This window comes from Marmota marmota, unplaced genomic scaffold (assembly GCF_001458135.2).
Source record: "Marmota marmota marmota unplaced genomic scaffold, marMar, whole genome shotgun sequence".
NCBI lineage: Eukaryota > Metazoa > Chordata > Mammalia > Rodentia > Sciuridae > Marmota > Marmota marmota.
The window spans coordinates 18,443,270-18,462,843 of NW_026000101.1; the positions used below are offsets into that span (position 1 = coordinate 18,443,270).

At 39.1% G+C, this 19,574-nt stretch overlaps 1 protein-coding gene across 9 annotated transcripts in view; it reads left to right on the plus strand.

The window, feature by feature from the left end:
* Ubap2 (ubiquitin associated protein 2) overlaps window positions 1-19,574 on the plus strand; it is a 110,251-nt gene continuing 90,677 nt past the window's right edge. For 5 of the 9 annotated variants that reach the window (XM_048783490.1, XM_048783494.1, XM_048783496.1 and 2 more), the window contains exon 1: window positions 9,954-9,977. The gene's annotated coding sequence lies outside the window, so the exon portion shown is untranslated. Of the gene's footprint in view, window positions 110-9,953; window positions 9,978-19,574 lie in introns of those variants that run through there. The other 4 variants (XM_048783491.1, XM_048783493.1, XM_048783501.1 and 1 more) reach the window with 3 other exon arrangements.

The window sequence follows — 19,574 nt, forward strand, 5'->3', positions numbered from 1 at the left end:
GCAGGGCCGCCCCTGCCGCCGCCGCCGCCGCTTTGTAAGAAGCACATTGGCAGGTAACGAGCGGCGGCGGCGGCGGCGACGGGTTCTCAGTCCAGCGAGAGCAGCAGCGGTAATTGCCACCCTCCCCTCTTCCTTCCCTCTTCCCGGTCCCTGCGTGCTCTCGTGCGTGCTTTCTGGACTTGGGGTTAGGTCTTCTGAGCACCCAACCATCTTTGGGCTGCCCTAGCGCCCGTCTGTGAGGACCGGGCCGAGCTTCTTTCGCTGGCTTCACGCTTCCTTAGTATGTCCAGGCCCGGGCACCTTTCTAACTCTCCCTCCCGGGTAACCCGATTCTCTCTTCTGTCTTCCCTAATTCTATTTGGCTCGGCCCCACCTAGCTCCAAGGGGCGCTTACCCTTCCCCCGTGGGTCTCCGTCCTGGAGGGTGTGGTTTTTTTCTCCCACCTTGGGCTCCTGCCTGTGGGCTGCAGCTCTCCCGCCATGCTGTCGCCCCGCATCCTGACCAACTTTCCGTTTTCACGCCCGGAGTTTGTCCTGGGACTGGCCTTCTTCAAGCCCAACTTCAGCACTCTCAACCTTTCTTTGGCGTAGTTATTCTAATACTTTTTCTTCTGGAAGGCTCCTTTCTCAGATGGGACCGAGTTTCCCTTCTCGTTCCTGGTTCGTGTAGTTTGGTTGTGTCACAGTTCTTTCTTTAATGTAGGTTTAGAGCGATTCGTAAATTTGTGAAGTGCTGTTATATATTCAAAATGCTTTCATTGGTGCGTAACGACTAAGTTTTCTTTACCGGTGAATCACTTTCCCACCGTTTCCCTTGAGTTTTCAATCTAATTAGTTGCCCAGACATCTCCACTGTCACTACTCTGGCCTTGTTTTCTTTAGGGGTATATCCTATCATCGTTCCTATTATTTCCTGTTTGACATAATCCTGTAGTTTGCTACCACCTCTTAAATCCAATCGTAGTCTGCCAGTATTGAGGCAGTCTTTCTCCAGCACCTGTGTAGCCTAACAATTGAGAGCTTTTTAAGCTCTTCAGTAAGGCATCCAAAGATCATCTTTTATTTGAAGGGCATATGATTAACATTTTTAGTGGAATTCAGTTCTTTTATTTTCTCTTTCACCATGGTAAGACTTTTTTTCACCAAGAGGTATGCCACTAGTTAGTGTATTTCTTTTCTTTCTCTCTCTCTCTCTTTTTTTTTTTCGTACCTGGGATTGAACCCAGGGGTGCTCTACTAACGTCCCTAGCCATTTTTTTTTTTTTTTAAATTTTGAGACAAAGTCTTGTTGAGTTGCTGAGGCTGGTTTTGAACTTGTGGTCCTCTTGCCTCAGCCTCTGGTACCACTGGTATTACAGGCGTGAGTCACTGTGCTCAGCTAGTTATTGTATTTCTTTTTTCTGTTAATTGTACTTGCTTTTTACTTTGATTCCATAAATAAAGGTGGAAGGAAGGTAAATGCCATTCATATCTAAGCTCTTCTGTAGCTCAGGCATCAAGTGGGTACATTGGTATGGCCCCCATTATCTCAGGAATAGATTCCGCTCTCCAGAGATGATTGATCATCTTTTACCTGCCTGTAGGACCCCCCTCTGCTAAGACTATCCTTCCTGTGCTGTGAAGCCTTCTCTTACCCTAGGCAATGGTGATTAGCTTCCTATACCACTTTTCTGCCTGCTAGCAGTGTGCTCTGCCTGATTTCTCTACTTATGGCTAGTTCACATGTATGGTGAGAGATTTTCTCCTGATCTCTGTCCTACTTGTTTCCCATACCTTTGATTTCTTCCAGTTGCTTCCTTGTTGCTCTGACTCTCAATAATTAAGGAGTATTTTCGGACAGATTTTCTTTGTGACTTAACTATGGCTGGAGGTGGTGGCATGAGAGAAAATGAGGCCATGAGAAAGTATTGTAATTGCTTCTTCTGCCTGTTTCCTGCCACTCTTGTTTCCTCTGGCTTAAGTGTGGGCTGGACTAGCAGTAGTCACATGTAGCTTCCTTTAGAACTATTCTAGAGCAATAACACCTCTACTTCCCCTTCCTGGGAAATGGTGAAGCTTGTGCATTTCTGACCAGGAGTATCTTGTTATAAATCAGAGTGACTTTTTAGTAATTCAGGAATAAATGGTAGGAGAACATGAACCAGAATGGATTTATTTCAATATGCTCTTTTTTTTTTTTAATGGAAACTGGGCATTATCTCTACCCCCGAAAGTATGACATACATGTAGGTAGTATAATCTTATATTGAAGGACTGAACTGTATGAAGTGACTTTACCTTTTTTTTTTAATATTTACTTTTTAGTTGTAGTTGGACACAATGCCTTTATATATATATATATTTTTTTTTTAATTTGGTGCCGAGGATGGAACCCAGTACCTCACATTTGCGGGCAAGTGCTCTGCCACTGAGCCACAACCCCAGCCCCACAATACCTTTACTTATTTATTTTTATGTGGTCCTGAGGGTTGAACCCAGGGCTTTGCACATGCTAGACAAGGGCTCTACTGCTGAGCCACAATCTTAACCCTTGACTTTACTTTTAAGCATGTTATCCTTTAAATATTGAAATCCTTTTTAAAATGATGAGTTAAGATTTCCTTTATTCTAAGACAGTTTTTCCACCGGATGGGGAATGTATTATAAAGGGATAATCCCTGCTCCAAAGTAGGAGTCTTCGTGAATTCACAAATAGAGAATTTCCTCTGTACATTAACAAATTGATGTTATTTTGTTTATTTCTTCTTACGAGGTAACCCATATGTCAGCAAATACCAGTTTACTCTTAGTTGTTAATTTGAGTAAATGGAATGTCCTTAAAAGCTAAGTGTTATGGCACCCAAGGTGTTGATGGTGAGGTAGTAATCCCTAATACATTTTAGCAGCTGTTTTTGTTGGTGTTTGTAAAACCCAGTGGAGATGAACCTAAAGGAAGGCAAAGAGAGAAAGGATCTGTAGGGAGTATCACTATATAAGCATGTGGTAGATTTTGAAATAATTTTAACACAATTTTAAGTGTCTACTTTTTTCTCTTTTTGATATGGGTATTGAACCAGTGGTGCTTTTCCACTGAAAAGCATCCTCACTCCCCGCCCCCCCCCCCCCTTTTTTTTTTCATTTTGAGATGAGATCTCACTAAGTTGATTAGGGCCTTGCTAAATTGCTGAGGCTGGCCTTGAACTTGTGATCCTCCTGTCTCACCCTCCTGAGTTGCTGGGATTGCCATCACCACCTGGGTCTAAAACTTAGAAAAATTTCAGTGAGAATCATGTTTTCTGTGTGTGTGTGTTTGCATATGAGATTGTGAAGTACTAGGGATTGAATCCAGGGTTGCTCTACCACTGAGCTACATCCCTAGCCCTTTTATTTTTATTTTGAGACAGGGTGTTCTCCATAGGTTGCTGAAAGTCCCACTAAGTTGCTGAGGCTGGCCTGCAACTTGTGATCATCCTGCCTCAACCTACTGTTTAGGTGTGTGCCACCATGCCCAGCTCAATGAGAAACTTTTTTTAGTACCAGGGATTGAATCTAGGGGCGCTTAACCACTAAAAACACACCCCCATACTACCCCCACCCCCACCCTTGGGGTGCTGGAGATTGAACCCAGGGCCTTGTGCATGTGAGGCAAGCACTCTACCAACTGAGTTATAGTCCCAGCCCTTCCAGCCCTTTTTATTTTTTTATTTTGGGTCAGGGTCTTGCTAAATTGATTAGGGCTTTGCCAAGTTGCTGAGGCTGCCTTTGAGTTTTCAGTCCTCCTGCTTCAGCCTCTGGAGCTTCTGAGATTATAGGCATGCACCATGCCTGTCTTAATGAGAAGTCTTTTTTTTAAAAATATTTTTAGTTACAGGTGGACACAATATTAATATTTTATGTGGTGCTGAGGATCGAACCTAGTGCCTCACCTGTGCATGCTAGGCGAGCACTCTACCTGTGAGCCACAACCCCAGCCCTCAGTGAGAAGCTTTTAAAGATTATTTGTGGAGAAGGGAATCATTTGGATTTTGATGTATATTTTTTTCCTTTTTTTTTTTTAATATTTATTTTTTAGTTCTCAGTGGACACAATATCTTTGTATGTGGTGCTGAGGATCGAACCTGGGCTGCACGCATGCCAGGCGAGTGCACTACCGCTTGAGCCACACCCCCAGCCCCTTTTTTCCTTGTTGATACTGGGGTTTGAACCGAGGGTGCTTAATCACAGAGGTACATCCGAAGTCCTTTACTTGTTTAGAGATGGTCTTGCAGAGGCTGATTTCCTACTTGTGATCCTTTTGCCCCAGCCCCCAAATAGTTGTGATTACAGATGTCTGCCATTGCGCCTCCAGCTTGCTGTAACTTTTGTTTCTTGCTAGTGTTATTAATTTGTCCCTAAGTAAAATGTCACATAAGGATCTTCTCATTTAGTTATATTGTGTATATACAATCTAATAATACTTAGTACTTTTACAATTTTTTAAAATTTATTTTTTGTTACAGGTAGACACAATATTTTTATGTGGTGCTGAGGATCAAACCCAGTGCTTCATGCATGCTAGGCGAGTGCTCTGCCTCTAAGCCACAACGCCAGCCCTACATTTTTTTTTTTTTTTAACATGTCTCCGTCTCATCAAATCAATTGTAGCTGTTATAGGTAGATGGATGTAATACCTCTATTTTATTTATTTTTTTATTTTAATTTTTTTATTTTTTAGTTGTAGATGGACTTAATGCCTTTATTTTTTATTTTTACATGGTTCTGGGGATCGAACCCAGTGCCTCATGTATGTTAGGCAAGTGTTGTACCACTGAGCCACAGCCCTGGCTCTATTTGTTTTTATATGGTGCCAGGGATCGAACCCAGTGTCTCATATATGCTAGGCAAGCTCTCTACCACTGAGCCACAAACCTGGCCCCTCATGTTCTCATTTTTTATTTTGAGGTAGGATGATAAGTTGGTTATGGCCTTGCTAAATTTGCTAAGGCTGACTTTGAACTTGTGATCCTCCTGCCACTGGATTACAAATGTGTGCCACTACTCCCTGCTCTTTCTTTTGTCTTTTTCTTTTTGTCTCTTCTCTTGCTTCAGCTTCTATACAAAAATTTTCTGAATACTCACTGAGCCTCAGTTGAGGAGATCATGGGCCCAGTTTCTTTAGAGATGGGTCTTTGGACTGTATTTAACACTATAACATGCCGCTTCCCAGCATGTTATAACTTACAGTCTTTGCAACCTCATAGACTTGAGCAAGGTGTTTAGTGATGCTTGTATTATATGTGACTACCTGGTTAGACTGTGTGTTCTTTGAAGGCTGGATTTGGTAAGATTTGGCATTGACAAATCATTAAACAAGAAAATAAGTGGTTATTTATTCATTCATTTATTTTGTGGCACTGGGGATTGAACCCATGATGCTCTACCACTGAGCCCTTTTAAATATCTTTTTGAGAGACAAAGTCTCACTGATTTTCTTAAGCTAGCCTCAAATTTTTGATCCTCCTGAGTCTTCAGGTTTACAGGTGTGCAACTATAAGTGGGTTAAAAGTTCAAGTTCAGGGGCTGGAGGCATAGTTCAGTGGTAGAGTATGTGCTTAGCCTACATGAGGTACTGGGTTCATTCCCAGCACCAAAACAACAATAACAAAAAAACAGCAACAACAAAACTCCCTAAACCATAAGTTTACTTGAAAAAGGATTTAGAAGAAAATGTTTTGATTTAGGACTGATTGACAAGCCAAACTTTTAATTGTTTTCCAGGGTATACTCAAGGGTAGATAGAGTGCTTACCTAGCATTTGAGAGGCCCTAGGGTTTGATTTCCAGCACAGCCTTCTAGACTGAGCTTGCTTGATCCCTTTCACAAATTAATAAATTTCCATTTTTGAGTATGTTTTTGGGTCAGACTGGTTGGCACTATGTTACCTATAAAAGCAATTTTCAAAAATTTGAAAAAATAAATAAGATAAAAACTAGTGATTTAAGATATTGTTAGAAACACCCATTTTTCTTTTTTGTTTTTGTGGTATTGGGGATTGAACCCAGAGCTTTGCATGCTAGGCAAGCACTCTGTCACTGAGCTATATCTCCAGACCTTTTCAGATTTGTTGTTGTTGTTGTTGTTGTGCTGGGGATTGAACCTAGTACATGCAAGGCAAGCACTCTACCAATTGAGCTATATCCCCAGCCCCTTTTTCAGATTTTTTAAGTCTTGCCCAGTTGTCCTCAAAGTTGCAGTTCTCCAGTCTCAGCCTCTAAGTAGCTGGTATCAAAGGTATGCACAGCTCCTTACCCTTTTTTCTTTGGGGGGTGGGGTGGGGGGGCAGTCTTGGAATTGAACTCGGGGACACTCGACCTGAGCCACATCCCCACCTCTATTTCATATCTTTATTTAGTGATAGGGTCTCACTGACTTGCTTAGCACCTTGCTTTTGCTGAGACTGGCTTTGAACTTGTGATCCTCCTGTCTCAGCCTCCTGAGCTGCTAGGATTACAGGTGTATGCCACCATGCTTGCCCCCTTTTTCTTTACATAAAGTAAGTGTGTGTGTGTGTGTGTGTGTGTGTGTATGTGTATGTATATGTATGTATACACCTCCCCCCCATTGTTCTGGAGATCAAACCCAGAGCCTCATGTATGGTAAGCAAGCACTCTACTACTCAGGTATAACCATATAATCCCTAGTTGTAGTCCCCCTTCCGTCCCCCACTCCAAAAACCTGTGATCATACTTTGCATATTTACAAAATTTTTTTGAAAAATATAGCAAGGTCATTGTAGAAAGTATAAGAGCTGGGTGTGTAACAGTGGTAGAGGACTTGCCTAATGTGTCAGGCTCTGGGTTCAATCCACAGTACCAAAAAAATAAACAAAACACTATTATTTTCTGTTTGGGATGAAGCCAGGAACTCATCATTGGGAGGATAGATTCTACCTGTGAATTGGGCTGCATCCTTATTGTTACTTTCTTTTTTGTGGTGCTAGAGATTGAATCCAGGGCTTTGTCCGTGGGAGGCAAGCACTCTACCAACTGAGCTATATCCCCAGTCCATATTGTTACTTTTATTACCATATCATAATTGTATCTGTTTTTAGCCTTGACTAGTAATTTATTTGTAGCAGCTCACAAATGAGAGACAAAGTTAGTCACATCAGTCACAGTAAACATTTTCTTTTTAAAATTTGTATACTTAAATTCTTTTGATACTGGGGATTAAACCCAGGAGTGTTCTACAACTGAGCTACATTCCAAGCATTTTTTATTTTATTATGTGTGTGTTTATATGCATACACAAAATATACAACATTTATGTACACATATATTTATACATATGTAATATATATATGTTGTAGATGGACACAATACCTTTATTTTTATGTGGTGCTGAGAATTGAACCCTCTGCTACACAGGTGCTAGGCAAGCACTCCACCACTGAGCCACAACCCCAGCCCACTTTTTATTTTTTTAAGATAGGGTCTTGCTAAGTTGCTGAGGCTGGCCTAGAATTTGTAATCCTCCTACCTTGGCCTTCTGAGTCATTGGGATTATAAGCAAGTGCCACTGCTCCTGGCTTCAATTCTTTTTTATATTGTCATTGCTCTTTTTGCAGTGCTAGGGATTGCGCCGTTGGGGTATTCTATCACTGCTCTACATCCTCAGCCTTTTAAAATTATTTTATTTTCCAGTACTGGGGATTGAACCCAGGAGCATTCTACCTCTCTGAGCTACATCCCCAGTATGTTTTTATTTTGGGATGGGGTCACCAAGTTGCCGAGGCTGGTCTTAAACTTGTAATCCTTCTGTCTCAGCTTCCCAAGTGGCTGGGATTACAGGTATGAACCACCATGCCTGGCTGGGTCAGTTTTATATAGTAAGTTTAATGCTTTAATTAATCACTCCTATCAAGATCTTGTTTTTATTTTATTAAATTTTTATTAGTTGTTGATGAAATTTTTTATTTTATTTATTTATTTGTATGTGGTGCTGAGTATTGAACCAGTGCCTCACACATGCTAGGCAAGTGCTCTACCACTGAGCTACAATCCCAGCCCAAGATCTTGTTTTATTTTGATTAGAAATTTCCTGCTATAACATCAATTTGAAGGAACAATTTACTTGGTAAAATGTTCCTTCAAATTGCTGGAGACCAGATGATCTCTTTAACATTTCTTAGCTTCGGTACTTCAGCTTGTTTAATGCCTTCTAAATTCATTATAGTTAGAAGTGTTATAGTAATGGTAGAAAATTATTTCTGTGTAGCACAGTGCAATCCAAGTGTGAAAGGAAAAAATCCTTGTTAGAATGGGCCATTTACTATTTTATTACGACAGAAGAGCGTTTATTTTTAAAATTTTACTAAAAGGCTTTGTTGTAATGGGATGGAGCTTGCACAGTGGGATGTAGCAAAGCAAACTTAGATACTCTGATAGTTTGCCCAACTATCAGAGAAAGGAAAGAGGATTTTATTTGGGCGATAGTTAGACAATAGCACAGTTTGGTAAATATATACTAAAAAATCTTTAATTGTATATGCAAGGATGTATTTTTATGGTATTTAAGCCATTCTGCAGTAAAATTATTATCTTTTTGAATAAGTGAATTTAATATTGTGGAATGAAGAGATTGAAAAGGAAAAAAAGTGGCCCATGTTCATTAGTCCTGTAATTGCTACCATTTATGTTAACTAAGCATTTGAAGTACATTATCTTGTTTGCTGCTGCTTACAGACTTGGGAAACAGTGAGATACTTGTCCTTTGTTACCTAATCTTAAAATTAGTGGACTCCAGATCTGACTTCTAAACCTATGCTCTTAATCATACTACTGTACTCTTTTGCCTATGTGAAATATTGCTATCTGGGAATACAGCCAGGTGCAAGCTGATAAATGAAACAGTGTAAGCAATAGATAGAAAGGAACATTAACACCTTTGTAGTGCAAAAGACTGGGATTTTGTAATGTGTGAGGAAGGAGGGATGGGATACACAGGTGGGGTCCTTGAACTCCTATGCCAGATTTCACTAGACTGGCTTTACTTTTCTTCTTTTTTTTTTTTGGGTGGTAGTAGAGATTAAATCCAAAACCTCACACATGCTAGGCAACAGCTCTACTGTTTAGATTTTTTTTCACTTTTAACTATTTTGTGTGTTGGAGTATAGTCAAGACGTTCGGTTGAATTGAAATTCTATGCTTTAAAGAAAAAAAACACTCCTTTTCCTTTGTTTTTTATTCTGATTTTGCTTTCTGTTCCAATCAGCATGATGAATTGATATCTAAGCCCTCTGGCAGTTTAGATGCATCCTATGAGGACATTAGGCACACAACACTGAGAAGTGACAATTGATAGATTAGTGAGAAAAGAGAGAAAGCTGTAAAATTACTCTTAGGAACTCAAATTCTGGGGGCTGAGGCTGTGGCTCAGTGGTAGAGCGCTTAGCATGTGTGAGGCACTGGGTTCGATTCTTAGCACCACATATAAGTAAATGAATAAAATAAAGATCTATACATCTTAAAAAATATATATATATACATATATAAACAACAATTAAAATTCTGGCCAGGTGCAGTGGCATGCACCTATAAATAATCCCAGTAACTGGGGAGGTTGAGGCAGGAGGATGGCAAGTTCTAGTCCAGCCTCAACAGTTTAGCGAGTAATAAAAAGGGCTGGGGATGTAGCTCAGTGGTAAAGTACCCCTGGTTAAATTCCTAGTACCCAAAACAAAACAAGCAAAACAAAACAAAAGAAAGAAAGAGCCAAGCCTCAAGTTTTTTTTTTTCCTTTAAATGGTATAGGGAATTGAACCTAGGGCCTCACACATGCTGTGGAAGTGCTCCATCATTTAACTATACCAACACTTTTTATTTTGAGGCAAGGTCTTGCTAAACTTCCCAGACTGGCCTCAAATTTGGCATTCTTCTGCTTCAGCCTCCTGAATATCTGGATTACAGACCTTCATAGAACTCAGTCTCTGGAGATTGTACTTGTAGAGTGCTGGCTTTGGTATGTATGAAGTCCTGGGCTTAATCATCCACAGAAACAAAAAACTCTCAGTTGCTGTTTAGTATATGGTTATGTGACCCTAAAACGCCCCATTTGTAATTGACATTATATAGAAAATAATTGGGGTTCATGTTGAGGAACCAAAAATGAGAAAATGAAGGGTATGCTCAATACATTTTAGAAAACATGTCTGAGAAAGGTGAAGGCAAAAAAGTAGGTAATATTTGGAAGAATCGCAACGCCAATTTGACCAAAGTGTAGGGAATGGAAAGCAACAAAGAATTTGTATTTTATTGTGTTGCCAGGTTTTAGCAGTATTCTAGAAGATCAGTCAGTACACCCGACATCAGTTTATAATTAAGAGGTCAGGCATGGTGTTGCATGCCTCTAATGCCAGTGGTTGGGGAGGCTAACGTAGGAGGATTGCAGGTTCAAAGCCAGCTTCAGGAACTTAGCAAGATCCCTGTCTCAAAATAAAATATAAGAAGGTCTGGGAAGTGGGCTGGGGTTGTAGCTCTGCGGTAGAGCTACCTAGCACGCCTAGCACTTGCAAAGCCCTGGGTTGGATCCTCAGCACCACATAAAAATAAATAAAATAAAGGTATTGTGTCCAACTACAACTGAAAAAAAAAAAAAAAGTTGCTGGGGATATGGCTGTGTGGTTGAGGTTCCCCTGAGTTCAATCCCCACCCCCAGTTCCTGCCAACCACCAATATACTTTCGGTCTCTGTGGATTTGTTCATTCTGAACATTGAATATATATGGAATTATACAATATCTGTAAATGTTATTTTGTGACTTTATTTTACTTAGCATGATATTTTGAAGATTTACCCATGTGTTAGTACATAATAGAACTTCATTTTACTACTTTAATATTATTCTATTGTGGGGCTGGGGTTGTAGTTCAGTGGTAGGTCTACTTAGCACATGTGAGGCACTGGGTTTGATTCTTAGCATTACATAAAAATAAACATAATAAAGGTAGTATAAAAAATCTATTATATATTTATACTATGTTTCTTTTATTCATCAGTTGATAGACATTTGGTTTGTTTCTACTTTTTGGCTATTATGATTCATTCATGTACATATTTCTTGTTGAGCATCTGTTTTCAATTCTTTTGAATTCATTGAGTAGAATTGCTTGGTTATTTTGGGGAACTGCTTGGCAAACTTAAAAACAATATTAATATCTGTTCTGTTTTGAGCAACTCTGAATTTTTTTTTCAGGTATTGGAAATTTGACCAATGGTCAAATTTGGTAAATTGCCACTGAAGTACATCCCAAGCCCTTTTTCAGTTTTTTGATACCAGGAGTTGAACCCAGAGGTTCTTAACCACTGAACTACATCCCTAGCCCTTTTTATTTTTAAAAAAAATTTAATTAAATTTTTTTTTGTAGTTATAGATGGACAGAATGCTTGTATTTTGTTTACGTGGTGCTATGATTGAACCCAGTGCTTTACACATGCTAGGCAAGTGCTCTGCTACTGAGCTACAGCCCCAGCACCAACCCTTTTTATTTTTTGAGACAGGGTCTCATTAAGTTGCGTAGGGCCTCACTAAATTGCTGAAGCTGGCTTTGAACTTGTGATCCTTCTACCTCAGCCTCTTGAGTCTTTAGGATTACAGTCATGTGCCATTGCACCCAGCTCCGATTTTAATAGAACCTGGGAGTCATCTTTTTTAAAAAATTCTCTAAATGATTACTGTGCAACCAGAGATGCTGATGGATAGTGATCCATTCTTCAAGAGTTTTTATTTTTATCTTTTGAATTGGGGTCTTGCTATGTTCCCCAGGCTGGCCTTGAACTCCCAATCCTTCTTGAGCCTCCCAAGGAGCTGAGATGATAGCCATATGTCACTGTATGCAGCTTTTAGTCTTTTTTTCCCCCCCAGTATTAGGTATTGAACCAAGGGCCTCATGGATGCTAGGCAAGCACTCTACCACTGAGCTACATCAGCAGCTCTTTTTTTTAACTTTGAGGTGAAACAGCTGGCCTTAAACTTTTTTTCTCTTTTGGTACTGGGGATTGAACCCAGGGGCACTTAACCACTGAACCATATTCCCAGCCCTTTTTATGTTTTATTTAGAGACAGAAGAGTCTTGCTAAATTGCTTAGGGCCTTGTTAAGTTGCTGAGGCTGGCTTTGAACTTGTGATCCTCCTGCCTCAGTCTCCGGAGTCACTGGGATTTCAGGTGTGTGCTACCACACTCGGCTTGGCCTTAAACATTTGGTCTTCCTGTCACATCCTCCCATGAAACTGGGATTAAAAACCCTTCTAGAGTTTTAAGATTCATTTGATAATGACAAATTCCTGATGCTAGTGTTTCAGGGAGTAGATGTTTTCCTGGGCTTCTGCTAATTTTTTAACATTTCATTAGTTTCTAAGGTCCACTGAGAAACCATAGGATCAGAATGTGGCAGGAGGTAATAGCATAAATATACACTCATTCCTTATTGCTGGAGTTGCTGAGAAACCTCGTAGGTATCAGAAATGAACATTGAAAGCAAAAAGCAGAATGGAGATATACTGTTGTGAATATGGATGGTTGCAAATTCTGGGGAAGCAAGTCCAGATGGTGATACATATGAAGGTGAATACAATCTAATGTAAATGGTACAGGGAATAAAGAAAAACAACAGAGTTTATGTTTAACAAAAATCATAAATACTAAATTCATAAGGATGTTACTAAATATACTCATGTAAGTGGATAATCTGTAGAAAATCTTTTGATCTGATTATAGTCCTTTTTTTTTTTTAAAAAAAGTAGACTCTTTACTAGTCCTTCTCTGTTGAGTAATAATTCTTTTTTTTTTTTTTTGTGGTGCTGGGGATTGAACCCAGGGCCTCACACATGCTAGGCAAGCGCTCTGCCACTGAGCCACAGCCTCAGCCCCTGAGTAGTAATTCTTTAATGAAGATATCCGATTGGTATTTGAGAGGCATTGTTGAATATAATCTGAAGTAGTCTGTTTATAATTTGATAGGGTTTGTGCAAAGATACATAGTATAGGTTTTTTTCTTTTTTTTTGGAGAGGTCTGTTAGAAGTAGGGATGATGACTGATTATGATAATTATGGACTTTTCAAGGAATTGGAGATAATACTAGGTAATACTAGCTACTGGGTTAAAGACAGGGCTTAAGGGCTGAGGATATAGCTCAGTGGTAGAGTGCCTACTTTACATGTATGAACACCTGAGTTCAATCACAGTACTGTAAAAAACAATAACAAAAATAAAACCTTGTGAAAAGAGAATTGAAATGGGATACATGTATTGAAGCAGCCATAGGCAATCAAATACTTTTCCATCCCTGACCTTAGGTAACCTGAAGTGTGACTGTACCAAATAAAATGTGATGTTCTGTAATGTCCGAGTTCAGCACTCATTTTATCTGTGGGCAGGTTAGTGCATGGGACAGCTGATAACACTGTGGTTTCTGTCTGCCAAGTGTGGGTGTAGGGGAGTTCAGCCTTGTCCACCAGCTGCTAGGGATCTGACCCTGCCCTCTGCAGCTGTGAAGAATAAAAGTATCAGCTTGGTCAGCTTCTGGCATGCAGGGCAGTAGCAGTTGAGCTGCATGGAATTAAGTCTCCTAGTTGAGTACTTTGGAAACCTAGTTGTCTTATTGACTTTCTCTTGCTGGCTTTTCTAGACCTCCTGAATTGATTTTTGTGGTTTTGGGGATTGAGCCCAGAGGCACTTGAGATATACCCCTGCCCTTTATTTTTTATTTTGAAATATGGTCTCACACTAAGTGGCTGAGGCTGGTCATGAATTTATGATCCTTCTACCTCTGCCTTCCAAGTTGTTGGGACTATAGGTGTGCACCACTGTACCCAGCAAGATTTTTTTTTAAAAAAATTGATTTGTATCATTGGTTTTCTTTTTTTAGTTGTAGATGGACACAATACCTTATTTACTTACTTATTTATTTTTATGTTGTGCTGAGGATCAAACCTAGTGCTCATACATGCTAAGCAAGAGCTCTACAACTGATCTACAGCCCCAGCCCCCAGAAAGATTCTTAATCTCTTAAAATTCACTTAATGATGCAGAAAAGGGTTGAGAGTAATGGTTCTTTCTATATAGAAAAGCAGGGCTGGGGCTGTGGCTCAAGTGGTAGAGTCCTTGCCTAGTATTAGAACCCTAGTACCTGTGAGGCACTGGGTTCGATCTTCAGCACCACATAAAAATAAAGATATTGAGTCCACCTAAAACTAAAAAATAAATATTAATAAAAGAAATACAGAAATTAAAATAAATAGAAAAAGCAAGGACAGAGGTTGGAAATTAAACATAATAAAGCAGAACTAGTCAAAGCATAATAGTATAGAGCACCTGTGGTATCTGGGGGGCTGGGGAACTTAGATTATGATGCATAACAGATTTTTCTCATCTGATGAGAGCTATGCATGTTATGCGGTTCTGCTGCCTTGAAGAAGAGGAAACCAAGTTGGGGACTACAGTATTGCATAATCACTAAAAGACCATGGAGCCAGATGACTGGGGTTTGAATTTTTAGTTTTTATCACTTCACTATCTGTGACTCTTTATGTCTTAGGTTTTTTTTTTTTGTTTTGTTTTGTTTTTGTAAAATGGAAATAGTAATGTTAATGTTCCTCAGAGTGTTGTTGGGAAGGTTAATGACTTAATACTGTGCTTATAAAGCCCTTAAAATGGTATCTGGTACATAGTAAACACCATTTCTTTGCTGCTATTAATTTATCATTGCTTATTGGTTTTAGACATTTTGAAATGAGTTTATATACAGAGGACCTGTGTTATCCTTGTCAGTTTAAGTGGTAGTCCCTGTAATATGGGCTTTGTGATTGAGTAAACAGCATCTCTGACGTTATTTCTTTTTTTATATATGTTTTTTTAGTTGTGGGTGGACACAATGCCTCAAGCATGCTAGGCAAGTGCTCTACCACTGAGCTATAACCCCAGCCCCAGTTTTTTTTTTTTTTTTTTTTAATTTTTAAATGGTACTGGGGTTCAATGCAGAGACTCCCACATGGTAGACAAGTACTCTGCTACATCCCAGACCTTTTTATTTTATTTTGAGAGAAGATATTGTTAAATCCCCAGAGTTAGCCTTGAACTTGTGACCCTCATCTTCCTTGAATACCGGGAATTACATGCATGTGCCACCACACCTGGCCTGGCTTTCCTTTTTTGTTTTGTTCTTTTGGTATGGTTGTCTTATTTTGTTGTCCTGGGTAACTTTGAACTCCTGGGCTTAAACAATCTTCGCAGGTCAATTTCCTGAGTAGCTGGTACTATAGGTGTGTGCCACTGTGCCTGGCTTTGTGGGCCTTCTGTTTTTTGTGGTACCAGGGGTTAAATTGAGCCCAGATCCTTCCTCATGCTATGCAAGTGCTCTGCTACTGAGCTGCTATATCCCGATCCCTTTTTTCTTCTTTCTTTTTTTGTGGCACTAGGGATTGAACCTAGGTTCTAATGCATGTATTCTACCACTGTAGAATACTGGCTCTTTTTTGGTTTTGTTGTTTTTAATTTTGAGACAGAGTCTTACTAAGTAGTTGCCTAGATTGGCCTTGAACTTGAAATCCTGCCTCAGCCTTCTGACTTGCTGGGTTTATATGCTTGGTCCACACCACATGGACACCAGTGTCTTCTGTACTAGGGATTGAACCTAGAGCCTTATGCATGCTAGGAAAGTGCTCTACCATTGAGTTACACCTCCAGTCTTGTAAATTTTATTTTGAAACAAGGTCTCACTAAGTTGCCCAGGCTGAACTTGAAGTTGCAATCCTCCTCAGTCTCCTGAGTAGCTAGGATTACAGGCATGAGCCATCACACCTGGCTCCCACTTGTGTTTTTTGCATGCCTTAAAGTGAAGTGTCCTCATTATTTGTTTATATAAGCTTTTATAGAAAGTCAGGTGCAGTTAACCAGTGTTCATTCTAGACTGAGACCTTTGGAAAACACAGTGTTATTGAATCTTCAAAAGAATCTTTGAAAGTTAGATGTAGTGCACACCTATAATTTCAGTTGCTCCTGAGGCTGAGGCATGAGGATTGCAAGTTCAAGACCAACTTCAGCAATTTTAATGAGGTCTCAATTAAGGAGACCTTGTTTCAAAATAAAGCATTAAAAAAAAAAAAAAAAAAAGGACTGGGGGTGTGGCTCAGTGTTTAAGGGACCTGGGTTCAATCCCTGGTACAAAAAAGAAAGAAGGGGGAAAAAAAAAAGAAAGAGTTTAAGTAACTCAGTGGTAGATCACTCCTGGATACATATACAGTCTCCCAACATTGGCAAAGAATACACAAACACCCGAAGAAGCTAAAAATGTATCAGCAGTTCTTTTTTTTTTTTAATATTTAATTTTTAGGTGTAGTTGGACACAATGCCTTTATTTTATTTACTTGTTTTAATGTGCTGAGGATGGAACCCAGGGCCTCACATGTGCTAGGAGAGTGCTCTACTGGTGGCGAGCTACAACCCCAGCCCAGTAGTTCTTATCTGTGTTAAAATGTATCACATCTTTAATTTGGATGACGGGAGGTCAATACCAGTTTTAAAATTTGACTGAATATATTTGAGTAACCTGGTGCTTCCTGCAGTGCAAGAACCTGAGATATGCTGGTTTGAATTTTTGCTGGATTATGTTTAGAATCTCTTGCTCTTGTCTGTTTCTATTCTAAGAATTCTCCTGGAACCTGTTCCAGAGTAGTAGAGCTCTTCAGGGTGGGAAATGATACAAGGGATGGAACACAAGTGTAAAACTGAATTAGTAAGTTCTGGGTCCTGCACAGAAACAATTGTTTTTCTTTTTTGGTGATTCTGAAGTTGGATATGCCTCACTCATAATTTATAAGCAAGCATTCTATCACTAAACTATATCCCCAGCCCAAGAAGCAATTATGTTTACTATACATAATTCAGTTTCCAGTAGATATAACATGTTTTTCCCATAGTCAGTATAGTATATTAGTTGAAGGTGTTTTATTTTTATTTTTTTGTTTGTTTTTGGAAGCAGGAATTGAACCTAGGGACAGTTTAACCCTGAGCTACATCCCAGCCATACCACCACCCATTTTAAAATTTTGGGACAGTCTTCCCAATTTTGTCACAGTCTTTCAAGTTACTGGGATTAAAGGCATGTGCCACCATGCTCAGCTTTCCAGCTCTTTTTTTTATTTTGAGACACAGTCTCACTGAAGTTGCCGAGGCTGGCCTCGAACCTGGCCACCCCATGCCTGGCCATCTTTATTTATTTATTTTTTTAAATATATTTTTAGTTGTAGATGGACACAATACCTTTTTTTCTTGATTTTTAATGTGGTCCTGAGGATTGAACCCAGTTCCTCACATGTGCTAGGAAAGCACTCTACAACTGAGCTATAACTCTAGCCCCTGGCCAACTTTATGTATCTTCTGAAGTCTGTTTTTCCAGAGGATTTTAGTCATATTCCACCCTCAGCTCCATGTTCTGCAAAATCTCAATTCTGTATCAGGAAGAATTTTTTTTTTTTTTTTTTGAGATGGGGTGTCACTATGTCACTGTTGCCCAGGCTGTTCAGGGACTCCTGTTCTGAAGTGATCCTCCTGCCCTAGCCTCTTAAGTAAGTGGGACAACACTTCTTGTGTCTGGAAGATTATTTAAAAAATAAATTTTTTTTGGGGGGGGTGGGTACTGGATTAGAACCAAGGGCTTCATTTTTTTTTTTTTTTAAGTGCTGGGGATCGAACCCAGGGCCTTGTGCATATAAAGAAAGCACTCTACCAACTGAGTTATATTCTCAGCCCCTTCATGCATATTAAGTAAGTGCTCTGATATTGAGTTGTATCCCCAGCCCTGGAAATTGTTTTGTTGGATATTTTTTGCATTAAGACTGTCTTTCTTTCTTTTCTTTTCTTTCTTTCTTTCTTTACTAGGTGTAGAACCCAGGGGTACTTTATAACTGAGCTATATCCCCAGCTCTTGTTTTGTTTTTGAGATAGGGTCTCACTAAAGGTCTTGCTAAACAGTTGAGGTTAGCCTCAAAATTGTGATCTTCCTGCCTCAGACTCCCTGGTTGCTGGAATTACAGGTGTGTGCTGCTACGCCAGGCTAAGACTGACTGACATTTCATCCTTAGCATGTTGATCCATGATTATCAGAAAACAAGTTAGTCTGAATTTGTTCATTTGAGTATCCTTGAAAGCTAGGTCTAGGGCCATTAATTCTATTGTTTTCCAAGAGATGTATCTGCCTTTTTTAAGTTGAAGGTTTTTCATTGAAATTATTTATGAATATGTAATGTAGACCAGTAATTAATAAAGGAAAAACTGTAGTTTCCAAATAATACTTAAACATAAAATGGGCAACGTAGTTATATTTCACATGGAATTTGGTTGTTATTCGTAACCTAATTATATTCATTATGAAACATTTTACACTAAATTGATATTTGGAATAGAGATAGTTTTAATGTCCTCAGTAAGTTAGTAAAGTTTTAATATTTTAAAATATATTGAAGTTTATGGTTTTTCTTCCTGACAAGTGAATATTAAGGTGAATTACCTTGCCGGCCTTGGTGGTATATGCCTATAATCCCAGCTCCTCACGAGACTGAAGGAGAAAAAATAGGAGTTCAAAGCCAGTCTTACTCAGCAAAAGTGAGGCACTAAACAACTCGGTGAGACCCTGTCTCTAAATAAAATATGAAATACAGCTGGGGATGTGGCTCAGTGTCTGAGTGCCCCTAAGTTCAATCCCTGGTTACCCCCCCCCCCCCAAAAAAGGTGTATTGCACCAATATTATGTTTGAATGTAATAGAAATATTTTTTGTAAATCAAAATTCATTTTAGTGTAAGTATATTTCTTTTGTACGTGCAGATTTTTATCAGCAGATGGCACTCCTGTGAGGAGAAATTCACATTTTGTTATATTTAGTGTACTTAGGTTATTTTCATAAATGGAACACTGATGAATAAATAGTACAAAGTGTAAGTGGGGAAAGTAATCATTTCAATGAACACGATTGTTTGGAATCTATAAGCCAACAATTGGAATGTCATAGTTAAAATCTGTATCTCACCCATGTTAGGCAAGCAACTGTCACTGATATCCCTACTCTTGTCTTGTTTCTTGAGATCACATTTTGAATTTTGTTTTTTGCTGAGTAAAGTCTAGTAGTTACTACAAGTAGTAGTAGCTATATATACTGGTAAAATGGTTGCTGGTTAAAATTAGTTGTCCTTGAGATTTTTATTTAGCATTGCTAAGATTCTTGAACAGTTCTTGTCACACTGTCCTCCAAAATGCTACAAGCAAAATCTTTGATATCAAAGTGCTGTTTCTTGGGGCTGGGGTTGTGGCTCAGCGGTAGAGCCCTCACCTAGCATGTGTGAGGCCCTGGGTTCGATCCTCAGTACCACATAAAAATAAATACATAAAATAAAGATATTGTGTCCAATTACAACTAAAAAGTAAATATTTTTAAAAAGTGCTGTTTCTTGAAAATTTGTATTCCAGAGAACTTTTATTTTATGTATCTTCTTTTGCTTTGATTTATGTTTGCCTTTTACCATGATTTGCATAATTTCCTACTTTGTTTTTTTTTTTTTTTTTTT